This window comes from Mus musculus, chromosome 15 (assembly GCF_000001635.26).
Source record: "Mus musculus strain C57BL/6J chromosome 15, GRCm38.p6 C57BL/6J".
Classification (NCBI taxonomy): Eukaryota; Metazoa; Chordata; class Mammalia; order Rodentia; family Muridae; genus Mus; species Mus musculus.
The window spans coordinates 10,912,732-10,932,988 of NC_000081.6; the positions used below are offsets into that span (position 1 = coordinate 10,912,732).

General features: G+C 43.0%; 1 pseudogene; it reads left to right on the forward strand.

Moving 5' to 3' along the window:
- The first annotated feature begins 1,502 nt into the window (after positions 1 to 1,502).
- Positions 1,503 to 5,099, forward strand: Gm29742 (annotated as a pseudogene).
- Positions 5,100 to 20,257: the final 15,158 nt, after the last annotated feature.

Genomic DNA, 20,257 nt, shown 5'->3' on the forward strand with positions numbered 1-20,257 from the left:
TCTATCTCTCATCTTCAGGAATCTCTCACCTCCTTGTCTGAGGTAGTTATCCAGAATAGGAGAGGACTCAATCTTTTATTTCTTCAACAAGCAGGGTTATGTACAGCTCAAAATGAAGAATGTTGTTTTTATATTGATCATTCAGAAGTAGTTAAGGATTTCATGGCCAAAGTTAGGGAAGGACTAGCAAAAAGGAAGATAGACAGAGAACAGAATCAAGGATGGTCTGAGTCTTGGTTTATTGCTTCCCCATGATTGACAACTTTGATTTCAACCTTACTTGGACCCCTGATCATTATTCTGCTACTTTTAACCTTTGGACCTTGTACCTTAAATAGATTGGTTGCCTTTATACAGGATCGCTTTCAGCAAGTCCGGCTATTTACCATGTCAGTTATTAATTGCTATGAAGAAATGCATTAAGTACTCAGCTTTGATATGTTCTTCGCAGCTTTGGTCTGACTGGGAAAGATTGTGTTATAGAAGACCGGTTAGTCAATGACTGGTAAGAGCTTGCATGGATAGCCAACCCAAGACAAGCATGGTCACCTGGCCAATCTTTGCCCTAGTAGGAATTATGGAAAACAAAGAAAGCTTGTGCCCCTGTCCAGCAACTAGTACTGCCATCTTTAAAAAAAATAAAAAGAAAATGTGACCTCCTCAGCCTGTAAAAGCTAAGCAGATCTTGAACATTTGCCACAATAAGCTTTATTGGCCTGAACAGAGACATCTGCCTTGGCTGCAGCTGCGAGTTTTGACTTACTAGAAATAGTGAGCTACTAAGAAATGGAAACTTATTGGATTGGCTGCTGTGCTGTTGCTACCCTGCATTACTGTTCTGGGGATGGGTTTTGTGGGTTTTCCCCTTTATAAACACTATGCTGATTATTAAACGTTGAGTCTCGATCAGAACATTGTCTTGGGCTCCTTCTCTTGTCCCCTGACCTTTTCATTTCCAGAACTCCTTTCAGATGAACCCTGTTTGACCATAAGCCACTGGACAGCTACATTACACATTGAATGAATGTTCTCGCCCTTGATCTAAAAGGGCACAGGGGTACTTGACGCTTGCTACTTTTACAGTTGGGGGGGGGGGTCTCAGCTGTCACCACAGACAAAAGGATCTATTGCATTTACCTTCTGTGTGTTTCCCGTTATTAAGATGAAATCCTGGAGGCAGTTAACATATAAAGAGGAAGAGTTTATTTTGACCCACAGTTCTGGAGATCCCAGTCCAAAGTGAAGAAAGCCCATGGATTTGGGTCTCTGATACATCATATTGGTCCTTGTGGACAGAATCTGCTCACCCAATGAGCAGAGGAGCACAGCAGGGCAGGAAGAGTAAGAGACAGAGTACCTACATTTCCTTTAAAAAAAATCCCAGAATACCAAGTAGGTCTCACTCTTCTGATAAGGTCTACTTCCTTCTAATTGCATTATCTCCTTTACATATGCGCCTCTGGGGTAGGGGTGCAGTCATCTAAATCATAGCACTTTCTGGAATGGCAGAACCTATTCTGCCCACTGTGGCCCTTCTCATAGTTGTGTCTGCTTTTGAGATTGTAAGCTCCTATAGGTCAGGGTTGGTATATGTGTCAGGGTACATTCTCTCACATGAACTGAAGTGTAGTTGCACCTTAGGGACGTGTAGTTGACTCTAGGGAATTTGCACTGCTACCAGTTTGCTCGGCAGAGTTGACATTCCCCTCATTGATAAACTATGCCACAAGGTATCAACAGAAATGTGTATCTAGAAAGACACCTACAAAGGAAGGTATTTTCTAGTAAAAAGAGAGGTTATTATTTTGAAATTGCATGGAAAATGGCTTTGTAGAGGCATACCATATCCATTAGTTACAGGTTCATTAGTGTGGTAAGATGTCTATTTAACAGTCATGAATCTGTATTTCTCTTTTGTAGAAATAGTGAGTAGTGCTTTACTGCTTTTGTTTTGTTTTGTTTTGTTTTGTTTTGTTTAGGGCAGATTTAAAATAAGTGTGGCTTGAAAATTCTCCCTGTTCTCAATGCACAAACCCATTAAGAACAGTATTTGAGAGAAGAGGGAGGGGATGTATTCAAGCTGGGTCTTAGGATTCTATTAAATAAGAGGTCTCAGATGAGTGTTGAAGATGGGAAAATAACACAGAGGAACAGACCCTGTGAGGCATCAGAGGCAAATGTCCTTGATGCTTGGGGTCCCAGGCTCACCGATGGTATGAGTTCCAAACATATCACTATAGCTAAGGGCTAGGAAGAGTCACAAAAGAGGAAACAACTCTCTAGATGGTGGACACCATACAGGAGGAGCTGCAGTGGGCAAGTAAGCTTCCTGGAGACAGCCCACTTCTTTGCATGGCTGCAATAAATGTATTCTGAAAAGGCACAGCCCCAGGGATTTCATCCCAGGATTGCTTCTTGCTGTTGATGTGCCTTCTCATACTTGTCCTGGCTGAATTCCTCATTTTTCTGACATGGTGTGATTAGGCAAAAAAAGACCCTTTCTGCCTATAGTTTGTCATAATTGCTTCCTGGATGTTAGCCGATTCTGTTGGGCAAATTTCCTTTAGATCAACATGAAGATGAACTTTCATGAAATGATGCTGTTTAGATGAATTGATGGTTTTATAATTCCTGGTAATGATTTTACAGAATACCTGATTTGATTCAAATAAGATTAAGAAGTTAAGAATTTAAGATAGTTGATAGAAAGTTTAAAGTTAGAATAAAAAATTATAATGTTTCTCTTCCTGCGAAATAATAAAGGTTGCCTAGGTTGGGAAAGGAGTACAGTAAGCTGTCTTGTGTTACAAGGATGTAAATTGCACTAGGAAGAAAAATAGAATTGGAAAAAAAATAAATGATTGAGGAAAACATTCATTCTAGGTTAGGTCCAGATGAGGCCACAGACCTTGGTGTACACCATGGTAAGGCCATGAACAGGGAGTGGGTAATTCTATTATGAATGGAAGAATAGAAAATGGATGATTAGCTAGACTTCAAAAATAAGACATAAGACAAGTGGCATGTTTCTTGGCAAAAGCTTTGTTTAAAATAATATTGCTTTGAACTTGTACTGAACATGTGGAATAAAAGGCAGATAAAACTGCTGCTTTGAACTTATAATGAACTTGTAGAATAAGAGATGGATGAAAATATCTAGTTAGGTATACATATTAGTAGAAAAACATGTAATCAATAATCCTGCTGTAACTCCCTCTTGTGTAACAATTTTATCTGTTTTTTAATGAGATGACTTTTCTTATGTAGAGAACTGACTTAGGGGGCAGAAAAAGGCTAAGAGAAAAAATTAAGTTGTTAGAGCTTTTTTGCTGGAGTTTTGCTCTATCCACCAACTCTGTATACATAGATGTATGTAAAATAGATAGGGATTTTTTTTTACCAATGTGTAAATGTATGTCTATCTGCCTGCCTATCTGTCTGTCTGTCTGTCTGTCTGTCTACATGTGTATGTGTGAAGTTGTTGGCACTTACTTGTTGGCACCTGATTTGCTTCATCCACTAAGTTTGTATGTATGAGTGTGTGAATTTTCTCTTTTCTTTCTTTCTCACCAGCCCTCAAAGGGTTTAGAGTTCAGAGTTTCTTGCTAGTCACAGAGAGTGCTGACCCTATAAATTGCCTCCTGTCATCAGCACGGGGTTCATTGGTTAATGTCAGCACCAGCCCCAATCGCTGACTCTACACTTGGTTTTCTTCACTTTAACATTCAGTGTCAGAGCTGGCCTTTAACACTTAGTGGTCCTAGGGAAGGCAGATGTATGGTGCCAAAGAGCCCTCAGTGGCTGGAAGAACCCCAAAGTTTGGTATACTGCCTTCTCCCATGGTGCAGTGGAAGAGGAGCTGCCCCAAGAATGATTTTTGAGGTTTAATTTTCCATGGATATTGAATAAACAGAATAAATTGATTTGTAGAAAATGAGGGCATTAGTATTTCTCATACCCAGAGTTTAGGGACAGAGGCTTATTTCTATTGTTACATTTCCCCTGGCAATTTGGAATGAGGGCTTGGAGACTAAAGTTCAAGAACCTACTTCAAAATCAGGAGATGGAAGGATTTGTTCTTGGCAGAATACCAAGACAAAAGTTCTGTGTCCTCCAAAACAGATGGTTGGCTATGAAGGGGAATCTGCTGAACCAGGGGAGGCCACCAGGAAAGGAATGCAGTAGATTAAGTCTTTGTTCTTTGTCTAAGAATTCTGTGTAATAGCTAAAATTGAGATGTTGGAGGACACCAGAGAGAAAGGGTTGAACTCTCAGGATTAATATTCATTTCATAACGATTCTTACCTGGAAATTACAGGCATGGGATTGAGTAGTTGCTTAATATTGTGATGACTCGAGGGCTTTGTATTTCTTGACACCTCATAGTGCTACTGATCTTTGTCTAATAGCTTTTGAGCTCTTGTGGGACTAAGAGACAATACAATTGCAACATTCCTCCATTGTTCCAGGTCAGAAAGCCTAGCTCTTACTTTTCACCTCATTTATGTACGGTAGAATCCTACTCATCTGCGCTAGATTATGGACTATAACCATAACTGAAATGGTGGCATTTATTATGCAGCTGTGAATTATCGTGTTAAGTTGTTACCTTCAGGATGTCTTAAATTCTTTCTTGAGCTTGCCTTCTAGCTGGAGTCCAGGCTGTGCCCAGCCTAAGGCCAACATGAGGTCCTGGCAGCAATGCCAGGGCTGGGTGGAACACTTACATGGACAGTCTCTTGGCAGACCTTTAGCCATCGTTGGCTACAAGGACTCACCTTCGATCTGGGCTGCTGTCCCCAGGAAGACTTTCATTAGCATTAAGCCAGTTGAGGTTGGTGTTTTGGTAGGCAATGGCCAGTCAAGATTTTTCATAAATGGGCTGACACCTGGGGCCCAGAAATGTTCTGTGATGTGGTATTCACTGCTGCAGGATGGGAAATTTAAAAAGGATCTTTGTACCAAGAACATGGAGGAGAACCTACCTTCAATGTCACTCTCACCATGACTACCAAGACACTGATACTGCTAATGGGCAAAAAGGTTTTCATGGTGGTTTGATCAACAAAACATGTTACGGAATGGCCTCCCTGTACTGACTGACCCCATCTGTCCCCTCTCCCATCTGTCCCCTCTCCCATCTGTCCCCTCTCCCATCTGTCCCCTCTCCCATCTGTCCCCTCTCCCATCTGTCCCCTCTCCCATCTGTCCCCTCTCCCATCTGTCCCCTCTCCCATCGCTCCATTCAGCTTTTGCACCCCTTCTTTTCACACACACCCCCCCCATATACAAAAAGCCATTTTCGTTTGGGTCATTACCTCATATTCCTTATTGCTGCAAAAACCACATGGGATTTTCAGGGCTGGGAGTTGGGGCTGGACAAACAGATACCTCCCCTTACCCCTTTCTGTGTGTGTTTGGAGAAAACATATTTTTTTCTGAATAAAAAAAATATTCTGCTAACACCACCACCACCAACAACAACAAAATGATTGAATGAATGAATGAATGAATGACTTTTCTTGATAAGCTTACAGCACTCCATGGATGTAGTAAAGCTCAACTTCTGAAGTATCACCTGCTGCCCTTTGTATGGCTGGGCAAATGGGTTCTGTTGCATGGCATTTGAGTAGCTTGGGAGATAGCACTAAGGCAGCCTTCTGTTTATGGTGCCTTTGCTTTCTTACTCTGCTGCCAGGGCCAGTCCTGAACACATGGTCCTTTCCACACCACCTCTGAGTGCTGAGATCACAGCTGTGCTGGTTAGGTTTTGTCAACTTGATACAAACCTAGACATACTTGAGAAAAGGGAATTCCACTTGATGACTCCCTTAAATTGACCTGTCTGTCCGTATGCTTGTGCAGATTTTCTTGATTACTAATTAATGAGGGAGGACTAAGCCCACTGTGGGCATTGTCATCTCTGGGCAGGTGGTCCAGGTTGTATAAGAAAGCAAGTTTGGTAAACAACAAAGGGCAAGTCTGTAAACAGTGCTCCCCAATGGTGTTTGCTTCAGTTCCTGCCTCCAGGTTCCTGGCTTGAACCCCTGTCCTGACTTCCTTTGATAATGGATGGTGATGTGGAAATAAATGTGAGCCCAAAACTCCTCCCCAGAGCTGCTTTTGGTCACATTATTTATCACAGCAATAGAAAACAAACTGGAAAACATATGTGGTACCATGCCCGGCTGACAAACTGTACTTTTGAAAGTTGCTCTTCCTGTTGGTCCCGATCTGTGAAGTGGAAGGATAAGGAGAAGAACTGTACACTGGAGTCCCTTCAAGCTAAGAAGTTTGGATAGACCCGGTCACCCTTCAGAGCTGCTTTACTACCACCTATGAACCTGGACAATAATAATATCCAGCCCTCATCCTAGGAATCACTGATGCCCCAAAGTGGGAATTTCTGATTTCGTTGGAGGCTCAGTTGAGTCATGTGATGTTTCTCTGTGAACTGTCTTAGGTTTTGCTGAACACAGAGATGTTGAAGCTGCCTGGTGAAAGGACATGTGATGTTTTGCTGGAGCATGTGCCTGGGAGGATATGTGATGTTTGGAAAGAGGGTAAGTCTAACCCAACACAGAGTGAATGGGTGCTCCTGCACTGCTTTCCTCGATGATCTTCTGTTGTCATGACTTTGTAGCGAGAAACACACCAAAGGACTCCTGGTGGCATTCCAGCTGCTCCTCACCACTTCTGTGGACTTGTGGCAATTGGTGGAGCCTCACAGTTTCTTCTGGATCAAGCCACTGCTACTGACTCATGTTTGGTGTTTTGCTAATGGCCTGCACTGCTGACAATGATCTTTGGAATCACCCCAAAGAACTATTTCTAAACAGATCTACGACTCCGGTATCAGATTAACCTTTCTTTTCCTCTACCTCTTGTGGGTGCTGGGCTAGAAGGGAGGTTGAAGTGTTAAAGAGCCATAATCAAAGCCTCCAGTGCCCAATCAGAAACCGTTTGGAAAGCCTCTAGGAGAATGAGAACAGCTGGAGAAGAAGACGATTACTAACCAGACTCAACCCAACACAGCAGAATGGTGCTAAACTGGTTTCTCTTTTACTTTGTTCTGGTTTTGTTTGTTTTTCAGTTCTAGGGTTAGTGCTGTCTCTCAAGCTATACAGGGTTAAATTTGCTGAAAAAGTTTGACATGGTCAAAGGAAGTTTCAAGTATACATTAGTCATTCTGAAATGAAGTTTTAGTGTTTTAAAGGTTCTTAACATTATCTTATCTCCTCCTTTTCAAAACATTTTTGATTTTTTTCTATTAGAATTTAGAAACCCCAAAGTTACAAAACAGTTGAAAACCACTTCCATGGAGAACCATATGGAAAGAAGCTTGGGGCCAGCAGAGAAGTGTTCCAACCCGGAGAATGAGCTGTGGCCTGGGGTCTCAGGCAGTGCTATGCAAGGAAAGGGTTTATGCATTTGTTTAAACATCCACATTTCTCAGTAAGGAGACATCTGCAAGGTGCCCTCTGTTGGAGGTCAATTGCTAATCTAGTAATGCCAGCAGGGAGAAAATTCAAATCAAGAGGGAAATGTGCAAACTAGTATTCAATCTTTTAAATCTTTGCTATGTAATTTAAGGAAAAGATTTCATTACTTAACCTAAGTTTAGCCAAGTCATGAATTGCAGAATGTGTTTGCTCAATAAAGGTTCGAGGGCAGCGTTTTTTTCAGTTCCTCAAGGCAAACCCGTTGTCATAATAATATCTCTAAGTACTCAGCGAACTCTTCGAGAACAGCAGTATGGAAGTTTTACCAAAGGCAACCTCTGACCCTTAAGATACATTTTACCCCTAAAACATTCATGATCTATCACAGTAAAGTGATGATTGCTACTTTTAACTGGAGAAGACTTTATAGAAGTGTTCCCTCCTTTGGTCTGAGATGTCTCTCTCCTCCACCCTCTCCATAGCACCCAATTCTCCTCCTTTAAAAACTATTCATTAGTTTTATGTGCATGTGGGAGTCTGTGTGTGTACTTAATCTTACAGTTACCCACAGAGACCAGAAAAGGACATCAGATCTCTTGTAATGGGAGTTACAGGTAGTAATGAGCTGCCTGATGTGGGTGCTGGAAACTGAGCCCAGGTCTTCTGCAAGAATAACCAGGGTCCTAAACTACTGGGCTGTTTGTCTCTCAGAGCTCCCACTAACTCCCTTTCTTATCTAGACCCTCTAGCCAGACGACCAGTGCTTTGTTACTGTCTCAAGAAGATGCCATTAATAAATGTTCTCGGAGTGATACTGAGATGGAGGAAAGGCTGTATTGTCTAGTGTGTATCCATTAGTTCCTTGACACAGATCACTTTCTTCATTGTCCTTCCTGATCTCAAGGTCTGAGCTACAGTTTTGAGGAACTGAAGGGCAAGGAGGAAAAGGGGAGGAGGTAGAGTAAGCCACCCTGGCTGGGGGAAGGAGTGGAGCCAGTATATTCCAAGCGGCCTTGGGAAGACAGCTCTGACTGACAAAAGGAACTGTCACAGGTGGTGGTCAAAGGCTCCTGACACACCCGCTTCAAGCTTCACAGGTGAAGCTTCCTGTTGTTTCTAAGGTCCGGCAGAGGGTGCTATTGCCCAACACAAGCTACTCTCAAATCCAAAACTATTTCTCAGTTGGGTAAAAAATTTCCCCTTCCTATCTGAATCTGTGGAAATTCATCTATTGAGCAGATCGATTTTCCCAGCTCTTGTGAGCTGTGATGGAGATGTCTGTGTTTATGACAGAATCTCTGCGGGCTACATGCTGCAGCAGAGCCGATGTCACCACTATAGCTGAGACCAAAGAGATGCCTAGGAGGAGAACACAATTTTACTGTATATAGGGTGCACGTGAGTCTGATATGGAAGCTCAATATGCAAACACTTTCACACACGTGAAAGAAATTCGGTAGTAGAAGAAGCGAAGGCTCAACATTTCAGGACAACAGAGAACGCACACAAGCAATGCAGGAGCCCTTGAGTGAAAAGTCCTACAGCGAGTCACCTTCACAGTGTCTCTTTCTTTGATTCCAGCCAAAGTCCCTTGGGAAAAAGAGGTTGAACATGCCCAGAACTGAATGACCCACTCTCTTTATGCAACAGCTGTACATACCCAGAACTGACTTATCTACCATCTCTATACCCTAGCTGTGTACTCTCATGACTGCACTTGTTCTGTTTCGGTCTTCACAGCGTTCTCCATGAGTTTGGGCTAAGGGTGCCCAGGAATGTGGTTGGCCCCTTTCGTCTTTGATCCAGGGACCCACAGCAAGCTGGTTCAGCGCTGTACATCTTAAATTGAGCTTGCCTAGGAGTGTGTCCCAGTGGTCTTCTTAATGTGCTCCATGTAATAAGCCCCTCTCCATGTGCTCCCTCTATGGTTATGTTTATTGTCTTTGCCCTTGCTGAGAAATCATGGTGTTCAGTTATCCCCTGAGAAATCATGGTGTTCAGTTATCCCCTGAGAAATCATGGTGTTCTGTTATCCCCTGCCAAAGTACTGACTGGACAGATTGGGCAAGCCTTGACTTATCACAGATGGTTGTTACATCAGCCTCTGGCATCATTATGGCTACCATGTACTAGGTTAGGTGTCTAGAAATGTTGTTGACTTATAGCTCTAGGATTTAACAACAAGGTTTATTAAGAAATGACTAAGTTGTATAGCAGGTTGTTCATGCAGCACTAAATAATTATTCTAACTCATTACAAGGAAACTTAGGCAAATGGGCTTTTTGTCATAGAAGCTAAATAATGGTTAGAGGCAATTTAGGTTTGGCCATGGAGGCCACCGTAGGTGCCAGTGTTTAAGGCTCTGTTAATTCAGAGTCACCCAGGAGAGACGAGTAGTGGCATGCCCTGTCTGTCAGTTTCAGACTGGGTTCCTTACAGATCTGGAGAACGGTACTGAGGAGAAGGAGTTTGAGGAGCTGGTTCCAAGTTTACATAACATGAATGCAGACGCAGAGACATTTGGGGGCCAGCCATGGCTTAGCAGCTGAGTCCTAATCACTGTTCCTTTGCTGTGAAGAGACACTGTGACCATGGCAACTCTTACAAAAGACAGCATTTGACTGGGGGTTTGCATACAGTTTCAGAGGCTTAGTCCATTATCATGGTGAGGAGCATGGTGACATGCATGATGCTGGAGCATAAGCAAGGGGCTGCATCCTGATTTGCCGGCAGAGAGAAGAGGGAGGAAGAGGGGGAGAGAGAGAGGGAAGGAGGGGGGAGAAGGGAGGAGGGATGGAGGGAGGGAGAGGGAGAGAGAGAGAGAGAGAGAGAGAGAGAGAGAGAGAGAGGAGAGAGAGAGATATAAGAGACTCCTAATCCTTTTAGTTCTTTCACATAATGCCATTCCCTGGTGACTAAGCATATATATATATATATATATATATATATATATATATATATACACACACACACACACACACACACATATATATATATATATATATATGCCTATAGGGGTAGACATTCTTATTCAGACTACCACAGGCTGTTTGACTGAACAGTTTTATAACCCATTTTCTTATGCATATGGAATTCTGTATGAGGAGGTGTTAAAGGAAGTCTCCAAATGTAAAGAATGAAATGTGAAAAGAGACTCTCCAAGGCCTCCCTCTGACAGACCTCACTGAAAGAGGACTTTTGGTTGTTCAAGTCACCATCTGTGAAGACTCGGGGGTGAGCAGTGGAAGACAAAGGAATGACTCCATGCCTATCTGGGACTCTGATCTGTCCGCTGACCAACTGCAGAGCATCCTTCTGCCACTGGAATCTCGCTCTGGATTCCCCTCATATATTTGGTCTTAGAGAACTGTAGAGAAAGAAACGAGACAACCCACACAAAGTTTATTACTTGGAGGTGAGAGTGTACCATGGCCAACAGACAGTTGTCACTGACCAATTGCCTATCCACATTTTGTGCAATTTCTGTGTGCTATTTCTAATGGCCCTGGAACAGACAGCTTTTTTTTCCCAATAGCAGGGTGATTTGGAATAACTTGGATAGTGTCCTTGCTATTTTCAGAAATCCTCCAGGTAGATCATAATTTCACAATTAGACAGTTGTTGGTTCTGTTCCAGCAGTTCAGAGCATCCTGTTTCTATCTAGGGACAGAGAAATGACTCAGATCCAAGACTTGGGACCAGCAAACAGCACTGGGTTCTACAAGCTATTGCTTATGGGGGAAGGGCCATCCTTAGTGGCCTCCAAGCCTGTGAGTATCTACCCAGTGTCCTATGCCTTTGTGTTTGCTGCCAGAGCCATGATGATGCTTATTCTGGGGATTAATTTTTGAAAAATTTACACTTGAATCTCTAGCAAGCACTTTGTAGATTTTGTTATCCCTTTATTAGGTTCTGAGTACACACAGTGAAGCACTTTTTCATTAAAGAAACAAACAAACAAGCGGTTGTTTAACCCAGTGCAAAGTCTCTCTCTCTCTCTTCCCCACCCCAGGCTAGGCTTAAGTGACTTTAAATGGCTGATCAGCTGGCCTTCACCTCCCAAGTGCTAGGATTTCAGGTTTAATCAGTGCTGGGCATCAAACCGAAGGCTTGCTGTGCACTGAGCAAGTGTGCTACCAACTGAGCTATACTCCACCCTGAACAGTTTGTTTCTTCTCTGCCATCAGCAACAGTGATTCACTGTATTTCCTGGGCCAGTTTTCCAGGTGCCTTGAATCTCACTTAAGAAAATGCTCCACAAGATTGGGATTTTTCTTAATTAGTGATTGGTAAGGAAGGGCCCAGCCCACAATGGGTGATGCCACTCCTGGGTTGGTGGTCCTGGGTTCTATAAGAAAGCAGGCTGAGCAAGCCATGGGGAGCAAGCCATTCAGCAGCACCTTCTATGGACTCTGCATCAAGTCATGCCTCTAGGTTTCTACCCTGTTGGAGTTCCTGTTCTGACTTCATTCAATCAGGGACTACAACACAGAAATAAATGTAAGCCCAATAAACTCTTTCCTCCCCAACTTGCTTTTGGCCAATGTGTTTCATCACAGAAATAGTAACCCTACTTAAGAGATCTTACCCATGATTTTGCCAACACATCTCCCAAATTGTAAAGAATGCTGGGTTTGTGTTGATTCAGATTGTAAGATTTGTTTTTGCTGTTCAGGTTCTAGGCTTGAAGCTCACCAAAGAAAGCAATGCATACGGTCTATCTATTGAGAGCAAAGGAAAACATGGAGGTGGTGTAGGAGGGGACATGGGAGGGGCAGGAGGGAGGAGAGTGAGGGGGGAGCTGATGTAATTATATCTTAATAAAATTGTAAAAAAAGAAAAGTAATATAGTGTTATTTATTCATTATGACAGTTATTCCAAATTAAAACCAACATTTAATGCAATTTCCAGTTAATGTTTTTGGAGATCTTTATGTAAATATTTCATTACTTAAAATGTTGGTGATAGGTGTTAATAGCACAAATATGTACAAAAAAGCAGATGATAAATTATCAAATACATAAATGCTCTTGCTGTGTGCCTGAGTGTGTAATGGGGAATTATAATGGACATTTTAATCATATCTCTGCTATAAATATAACAAAAGAAAAACTCAGTAGGGATAATATTCTATGTTGCTTAGTCTTAACTGCACCAACAAACATTATAGTCCATAGACTCCTCCATATACTGTGGTGTGTACACAGAAAAGATTGATCCAAGTAAAGTAAGCTGAAAGGCTTCGAGGCAGGCCCTGGAGTCTGATCATGACTTCCAGCTTGTTGCTGGCTGGATGTTCTTAGTAACGGACTGTCTTATGCCAGGGAGTCCATTTTTCACATCCCATTCAGAAACCAGCCCATGGACCATTTGCTGGGTTAAAGGTCCTCTGCTTCTGCAGTTCTGCAGCTGATCTGCCCTGCTTTACGGCTGGCTTCTGCAGCCTCAGGCTAGCACCTCAAAGCAACAATGGCAGGAGGCTAGGCAAAGCCTCTTGGCAGGGAACTGTGCTTCTGTAAGTTGAAGCCTCAGGGAGAAAAGGGGAGGGCGACTTATCTATGCCCTTTGTTCTCAGCACCTGTAGGACTCTCAGAGCGTGTGTTCACATGGTAAAAAAGCTCACTGCAAGTTTGCACATAAATTCAGTCATTAATCGAATAAGAGGTTATATCAGAGAGTGCCTATGTGCATATCCATTAGGAGCAATTATCTGGCTTAATACTCACCATTTGTCATTGGCTTGCAGGGCCATGGAAAGTTAAGACTGTAACTAAGCCATCCTTGAAGTTTGTTTAGACAAACTCAGTCAATATCTTATCTGCTGTTTTTTGCACCTTGGGACCTGTGGTGGTGCATATCTTCTTTATGACCTTCACCTAAAGGTATCTGTAACCCTTAGAACTGTGCCCTAAGTTTTAGAAGTCTGCTGTTATAACAGAAGCAATTAAGCAGTCCTGTTATAAAAGGAACTCGAATGTTTCTGTGTGTGTGTGGGGGGGGGGGGGGGCTGCCATTTGGAAACAATAGTAATCCTGGCATGCTAAATGTTTCTGCAGAATAAAAACTCTTTGTATATCATCTGAGTCAGTGTCTTTCTTCAGTGATTTTCAGACTCTTACAATGTCTTTCATTCTTTCTCTTTCTCTCATTCTCTCTTCCTTCCTTCCTTCCTTCCTTCCTTCCTTCCTTCCTTCCTTCCTCCCTCCCTCCCTCCCTCCCTTCTCTTCCTTTCTCTCTTTCTTTCTTCCTTCCTTTCTCTGTGAATTTCAGAGCTCTGTACCTGGAAAAGAGTTGAGAAATATATCATCTGGGAGTGAACAGTTCGAAGTTTCGCTAATCCTGAGTTTAATCCTTCAGGTTTAGTTTCCTGTCTGGGTCTCAATAAATCCCATAGGTCTCATGTCAGATTTTAATTCTATTAACTGCATCTGCTACTTTAGAAAGTGAATTAGTGTGCCTGTTTTCCTTTTAAACATGTTGCAATGACTTTGCTGAAGGAGTCACAGGTTTGTAAAAACCTTTCATAAACAATATAAAGCAAAGCCCCCAAACTCCACCAACTGAATTTGCTCTTTGATGAGCAGATTCATCATATGAGCAGAGGAATGTAAACCTAGCAGACATGGTTGGAGCCACTTCACGTCTTCTGAAGGCCTCTCAGTCTTCTTTCCCTCTTTCCCTGAGGACATTCTTTTATTTTTAATTCTTCTCTCATATATTACATCCCTGCCACAGTTTCCCCTCCCTTCATTTTTTCTTTCCTCCTGTGGCACCTCACCTCTCCCCCAGATCCACACTACTCTGTTTCTAAAGAGTGGAGCAGGCCTCCCAGGGATATCAATAGAACACAGCATAACATGTTACAATAAGACTAGGCATGAACCCTCATATCAAGGCTGGACCAGGCAACCGTGTAGGAGGAAAAGGGTCCTGAGTGCAGGCAAAAGAGTCAGGCACACTCCCAGTGTTAGGAGTCCCACAAGAACACCAAACTACACCCGACAGTAATACACATGCACACGACCTAGCCCAGAGCCATGTGGTTTCTGCAGTCCCTGTGAACCCCAATGAATCCTGATTCATTGATTCTGGTGGTTGTTTTCATAGTGGCAGGTGCTTCCCCAGGCCTCAGACAAGCTGGAAGAGGCAAGAGATTCCCTTGACCAAGCTCTTCACATTGAGACATAAGGAGAAAGGTCTGATTTGTGACCCCTCTTCCCCCCCCACCCCCGTCCACGCTAAAGGAAGCTTGCTTCACTCTTCAGACTCTTTGTTTCCATGTAAAGAAGCCTTCCTGCTGACTTCCGATGTGGAGATTGTTGGGGACCCTGACCACCACACAATGTTTCCTGGGGCTGCAGTTGTGAGCACATCTGTTTCCTTTCTACCACCCTAACGCAAGTTAACCAGCGTGCAGCAGCCGATCACGCACTGAGGGCAAAGATCAGACAAAAGCTGTGGAGAGATCCTGACCCACGAGAAGCAATTCTCAGTGACCTGTGCAGACAGCAGCTAAGCTGTAAAAGATGGCCCACAAGCCTATTTGAGAATCTTAGGCTAAATAGTACATTCTTTTGCTCAGGCTTAAATTCTAAAAGAGCCACCTTTATCCGGTAGCAGCGGCAGCTTCTTGGTTTCTTCCAAGTGAGCAAAAGAATGTTGAGCCGATTATGAATGAATCAGCTCTGTCACTTTGTGACTCCCAGATAACTTCTGATTTCTGGTTCTTTTATTTGCTAAAAGCAGAGCTAGGCTAATAGTGCTGTAGCCAACAAGGCCAGTATCTGCCCACAGGCCCCTGCTTGCTTGAATCCCTTCAGCCTTTTCTGAGGTCTTCCTGACACTACAGCCTGCTTTACCTGTCCAGATGCCCCATCCCCTCGCTCCTGACATCAGAGTGGCCTTGGGACAATTCCTGGTGTGACTGGTGTGCAAAACCCTTCCCAACCCTGAATCACACCTCTTTCCAAATCAGGTAATATTAAAATGTTCCGGGAACAAGGGTGACCCGAGTGCATCTCTTTACAGATCTCTATAGGAGCCTTTCAAGCACACAGCAAATATCACAAACATCACAAATGTCAAGAAAAGAGCACGCTTTTTAAAAAATTAGATAATACCTTCTGGCTTATGACTTTCTTTTTTTCCCCGTGATAATTAAATAGTTCATGTGACCACTTTCCCATTGGAACACATCAGTCAGGGTGACCAGAACTCCTCATCCTGGAGCATGGTTGCTTATATGTGACTTGGAGTAAAATATTTTCTTTTATTCCTGTCGAGGTAATAGTGTTTTACATTAAGCTTCTTATCTGTTTGCTACAGAGCTGTACAGCGTGTTCAGTCTAGAAGTTGATGACTATCCTGTTTCTCTCAGTGCCTTGTGGCTGAGGGTCTCAGAGGAGCCAACTATTCAGTATGCTCTCTGCCCACCAAGGTGAGACCTGAGTAGACAACCCCATCTCTGAGCCTGAGTGTCTGAGTGCTGAGACCCCAGCTGCTCAGTTTTTAACAAGTAAGCCGGCATGCGCATTTTCCTTCTTCTTATTCTGGGGGATGGAATGAATCTTGCAACTGTTTCTCTCATTCCAGCAGAGTGGGAGCCACAGATGAGCTGCGGAGAGTGGCTTGGCTGTGCTTCTAGCTAGGGGACTGCTATGTGGCCTGTGGTCAAGTTAGAGGCAGCAGCTGGGATTTGCATTTAGGGACTGACTTCATGATGATGGTCAGAGTCCAGAAAGCCCATTTGTATGAAGGCATTCCTTTCAGACTGTAATGGCTGCCTTCCATGATAGAAAACTCTGGAACAAAGAGGCCTAGGTTACCAGGAGTGTCTTTACGTACTAGAGTTATATATAATCCTCTTTTTCTGATCCTGTGGGTGGTGGTTGGGAAGAGTCAAAGGGCAGTGGTCTGTGGAAGAAGTCACTGAGCTAGGCTCTGAGAGACCACAAAGCGGGGTCCCTTTTCATAGGAACTCAACAGGAGGGAAACCACACTCAGAAAAAGACTTCATTATCCTATATTTTTGGGCCCATTATGAGTCAGCCTAGTCTTTAATTTTCATGTAAGCTGAACATTCAACCAATGCTCAGTCTACATATTTTTCTATTAGGTATTTTCCTCATTTACATTTCCCGTGCTATCCCAAAAGTCCACCATACCCCACCCCCCACTCCCCTACCCACCCACTCCCACTTCCTGGCCCTGGCGTTCCCCTGTACTGAGGCATGTAAAGTTTGCAAGACCAAGGGGCCTCTCTTCCCATATAGTCGGCCATCTTCTGCTACATATAGAGCTAGAGACACGAGCTCTGGGGGTACAGGTTAGTTCATATTGGTGTTCCACCTATAGGGTTGCAGACCCCTTCAGCTCCTTGGGTTCAGTCTACATATTTTAGGGCAGTAGTTGCCATTTTCAAATGTTAGAAAGACTCTAAGAAAATCAATCTGCGGATAACTATCATATCCTTATTTGATTAGTGAGGGTTTCATAGAGGAACAGAACTCATATGCTATATGTACACACATATACACACATACACATACATACATACACACATAGCTATACAGATACATACTTATACACACATGTACACACACACATATATATACACATATACACACAAACCTACCTATATATACATATATACACAAATACACACATACATATATACACAATACAAATACACACACACATATATATACATACATGCATATTTAGTGTATAAAAAAAGGTATGTATTAGATAGATAGGCTCACAGGATATAGTCTTGGCCATTCAGCAATAGCTGTCTCCACATTGAAAAGGCTGAGAAGCTGCTCAGAACATGAGTCTGGATGCCTTAGCCAGCCCAATGTGGTGTTGATGGTCCAGAGCAGTGGTCCTCAACCTGTGGGTTGAGACCTTCTTTGAACGACCTTTTGGTCATTGAACGATCTATTCACAGGAGTCGCCCAAGACCCCTGGAAATCTCAGATATTTGCATTTATGATTCCTAACAGTAGCAAAATTACAGTTACAAAAGGGGCAACGAAATAATTTTATGGTTGGGGGTCACCACTACATGAGAGGCTGTGTTTAAGGGTCACAGTGTTAGGAAGGTTGAGAGCCACTGGTCTGCAGAATTCTTGGAGAGCCCCTAATTTTCAGTCCAGGTTGGAAGGCCAAAAAAATAGCTTCTCTTGGCCATGAGGGATGTTAGCTGCAGTTAGAAGACAATTCAGTACTCAAAAAACCTGAGACCTGGACTGCCACAATGGCTCTGGGTAAAGGGGCTTTCCTGATGAGCCCACCCCTGAAGTCCTAATATAGAGGACTCTGCAAGGAGATAACCCAGTCAAGTTCAAAACTGAGATGAATTGTCATGCCCATCAAACAAAACTCCCCCTTCTTCTTGGTCATTATATGTTATTTGTTCAATATTGCTTCATGCTGTGGAGATGGGGCCTTTTGGGGACTTAGCCTACCCTTAGCCTTCCTCATTCTATGCTGATTTTTTCCCCTTTATTTTGTTAGCGTGGCATTGAGCTACGTACTGGCTCCTTAGAGGTGGGCAGCACAAGAAAGCTGATGCTTCTGTTGTGCATTGGACACACTGAAAATTTTTCTACAGTGAGAGGCACTGGATGGCCATTATTGCCAGAACTCCGCATCAGAAAGACAAAACTCATTGCACTATAAACAACTCAATGAGATTGAATAGACAGAGCAGGTACACCACCTCAATTGGCTTGACCATGTATATGGATGCAGTTGTCTATATGTAAATATACGTATACTTCTGTATTTGTTGGTGACACTGAAGGGCCAGCTTCTGGAGTGTAGTCATATGGGGTCTGCGAGATAGCAATGGCTTTCTTTTCTCTTCTTTTCTTTTCTTTTCTTTTCTTTTCTTTTCTTTTCTTTCTTTTCTTTTCTTTTCTTTTCTTTTTTTATTGGGTATTTCATTTACATTTCCAATGCTATCCCAAAAGTCCCCCCCACGCCCCCCCCACTTCCCCACCCACCCACTCCCACTTCTTGTCCCTGGCATTCCCCTGTATTGAGGCATATAAAGTTTGCATGACCAATGGGCCTCTCTTCCCACTGATGGCCGACTAGGCCATCTTCTGATTCATATGCAGCTAGAGACACGAGCTTGGGGGTGGTGGTGGTGGTGGTGTATTGGTTAGTTCATATTGTTGTTCCACCTATAAGGTTGCAGATCCCTTCATCTCCTTGGGTACTTTCTCTAGCGCCTCCATTGGGGGCCCTGTGATCCATCCAATAACTGATTGTGAGCATCCACTTCTGTGTTTGCCAGGCCCTGGCATAGTCTCACAAGAGACAGCCATATCTGGGTCCGTTCAGCAAAATCTTGCTAGTGTATGCAATGGTGTCAGCGTTTGGAAGATGATTATGGGATGGATCCCTGGATATGGCAGTCTCTAGATGGTCCATCCTTTCATCTCAGCTCCAAACTTTGTCTCTGTAACTCCTTCCATGGGTGTCTTGTTCCCAATTCTAAGAAGGGGCAAAGTGTCCACACTTTGGTCTTCGTTCTTCTTGAGTTTCATGTGTTTAGCAAATTGTATCTTATATCTTGGGTATTCTAAGTTTCTGGGCTAATATCCACTTATCAGTGAGTACATATTGTGTGAGTTCTTTTGTGATTGGGATACCTCACTCAGGATGATGCCCTCCAGGTCCATCCATTTGCCTAGGAATTTCATAAATTCATTCTTTTTAATAGCTGAGTTGCACTCCATTGTGTAAATGTACCATATTTTCTGTATCCATTCCTCCGTTGAGGGGCATCTGGGTTCTTTCAAGCTTCTGGCTATTATAAATAAGGCTGCTATGAACATAGTGGAGCATGTGTCCTTATCGGTTGGAACATCTTCTGGATATATGCCCATGAGAGGTATTGCGGGATCCTCCGGTAGTACTATGTCCAATTTTTTGAGGAATCACCAGACTGATTTCCAGAGTGGTTGAATTATTGCTGCATTGACTACATTGATACTGTGTTAGTACTGTCATACCCAGGTTGAAGGAAGAAAGCAGCTTAAAGATAAAGCTAGTGAGATGGCCCAGAGGGTCCACGTGATTGTCTCCTAGCCTGACATCCTAAGCTGTATATGGTAGAGAAGAGAACCAACTTACCAGCATTGTCTTCTGACTATCACAGGTGTCCTATGGCCAGTCCTGTTCCCCAGTAAAACTGGAATAGTATTTTAAGAAAGATATAAAAATTTAACTTGGAACTGAATGCAGAAAGTGAAGTTTTATGAGTAGTTTTGTCATCTTGACACTTTTGTATTGTGTACACACACACGCACAAATATACACATAAGCATATACATACATGCATGCATGCACACATGCACACATGCACATACACTCAAACATACACACACATGTGCACGCACACACAAATACACACATAAACATATACATGCACACAGGCATGCATATGTGCACATACATACATACACACATATACATGCTTGCTGATACACACATGCATGTATGTACACAGGCACACAAACATGTATGCATGCACATGTTGTAGTGGAGGACACAGGCAGATGTGCAGGAGGAAAAGGAGAGAAAAGAGGAGGAGAAGGGGGAGGAGGATGAGGAAGGAGGAGGAGGAGAGATAGAAAGACAGAGAATAAATGCCCCTTTGAGAAAACAGATGGCATCTTTGTTGACTTTTGTGTCCTTTGTGCCTGGGATATTAAAGTATCCTTCAGTGTTTGTTCACTGAACTGGTTGTATAAGTGATATTGATCCCAGAGTTCTATCCCAGCATGTAAGGTGTGAGGTG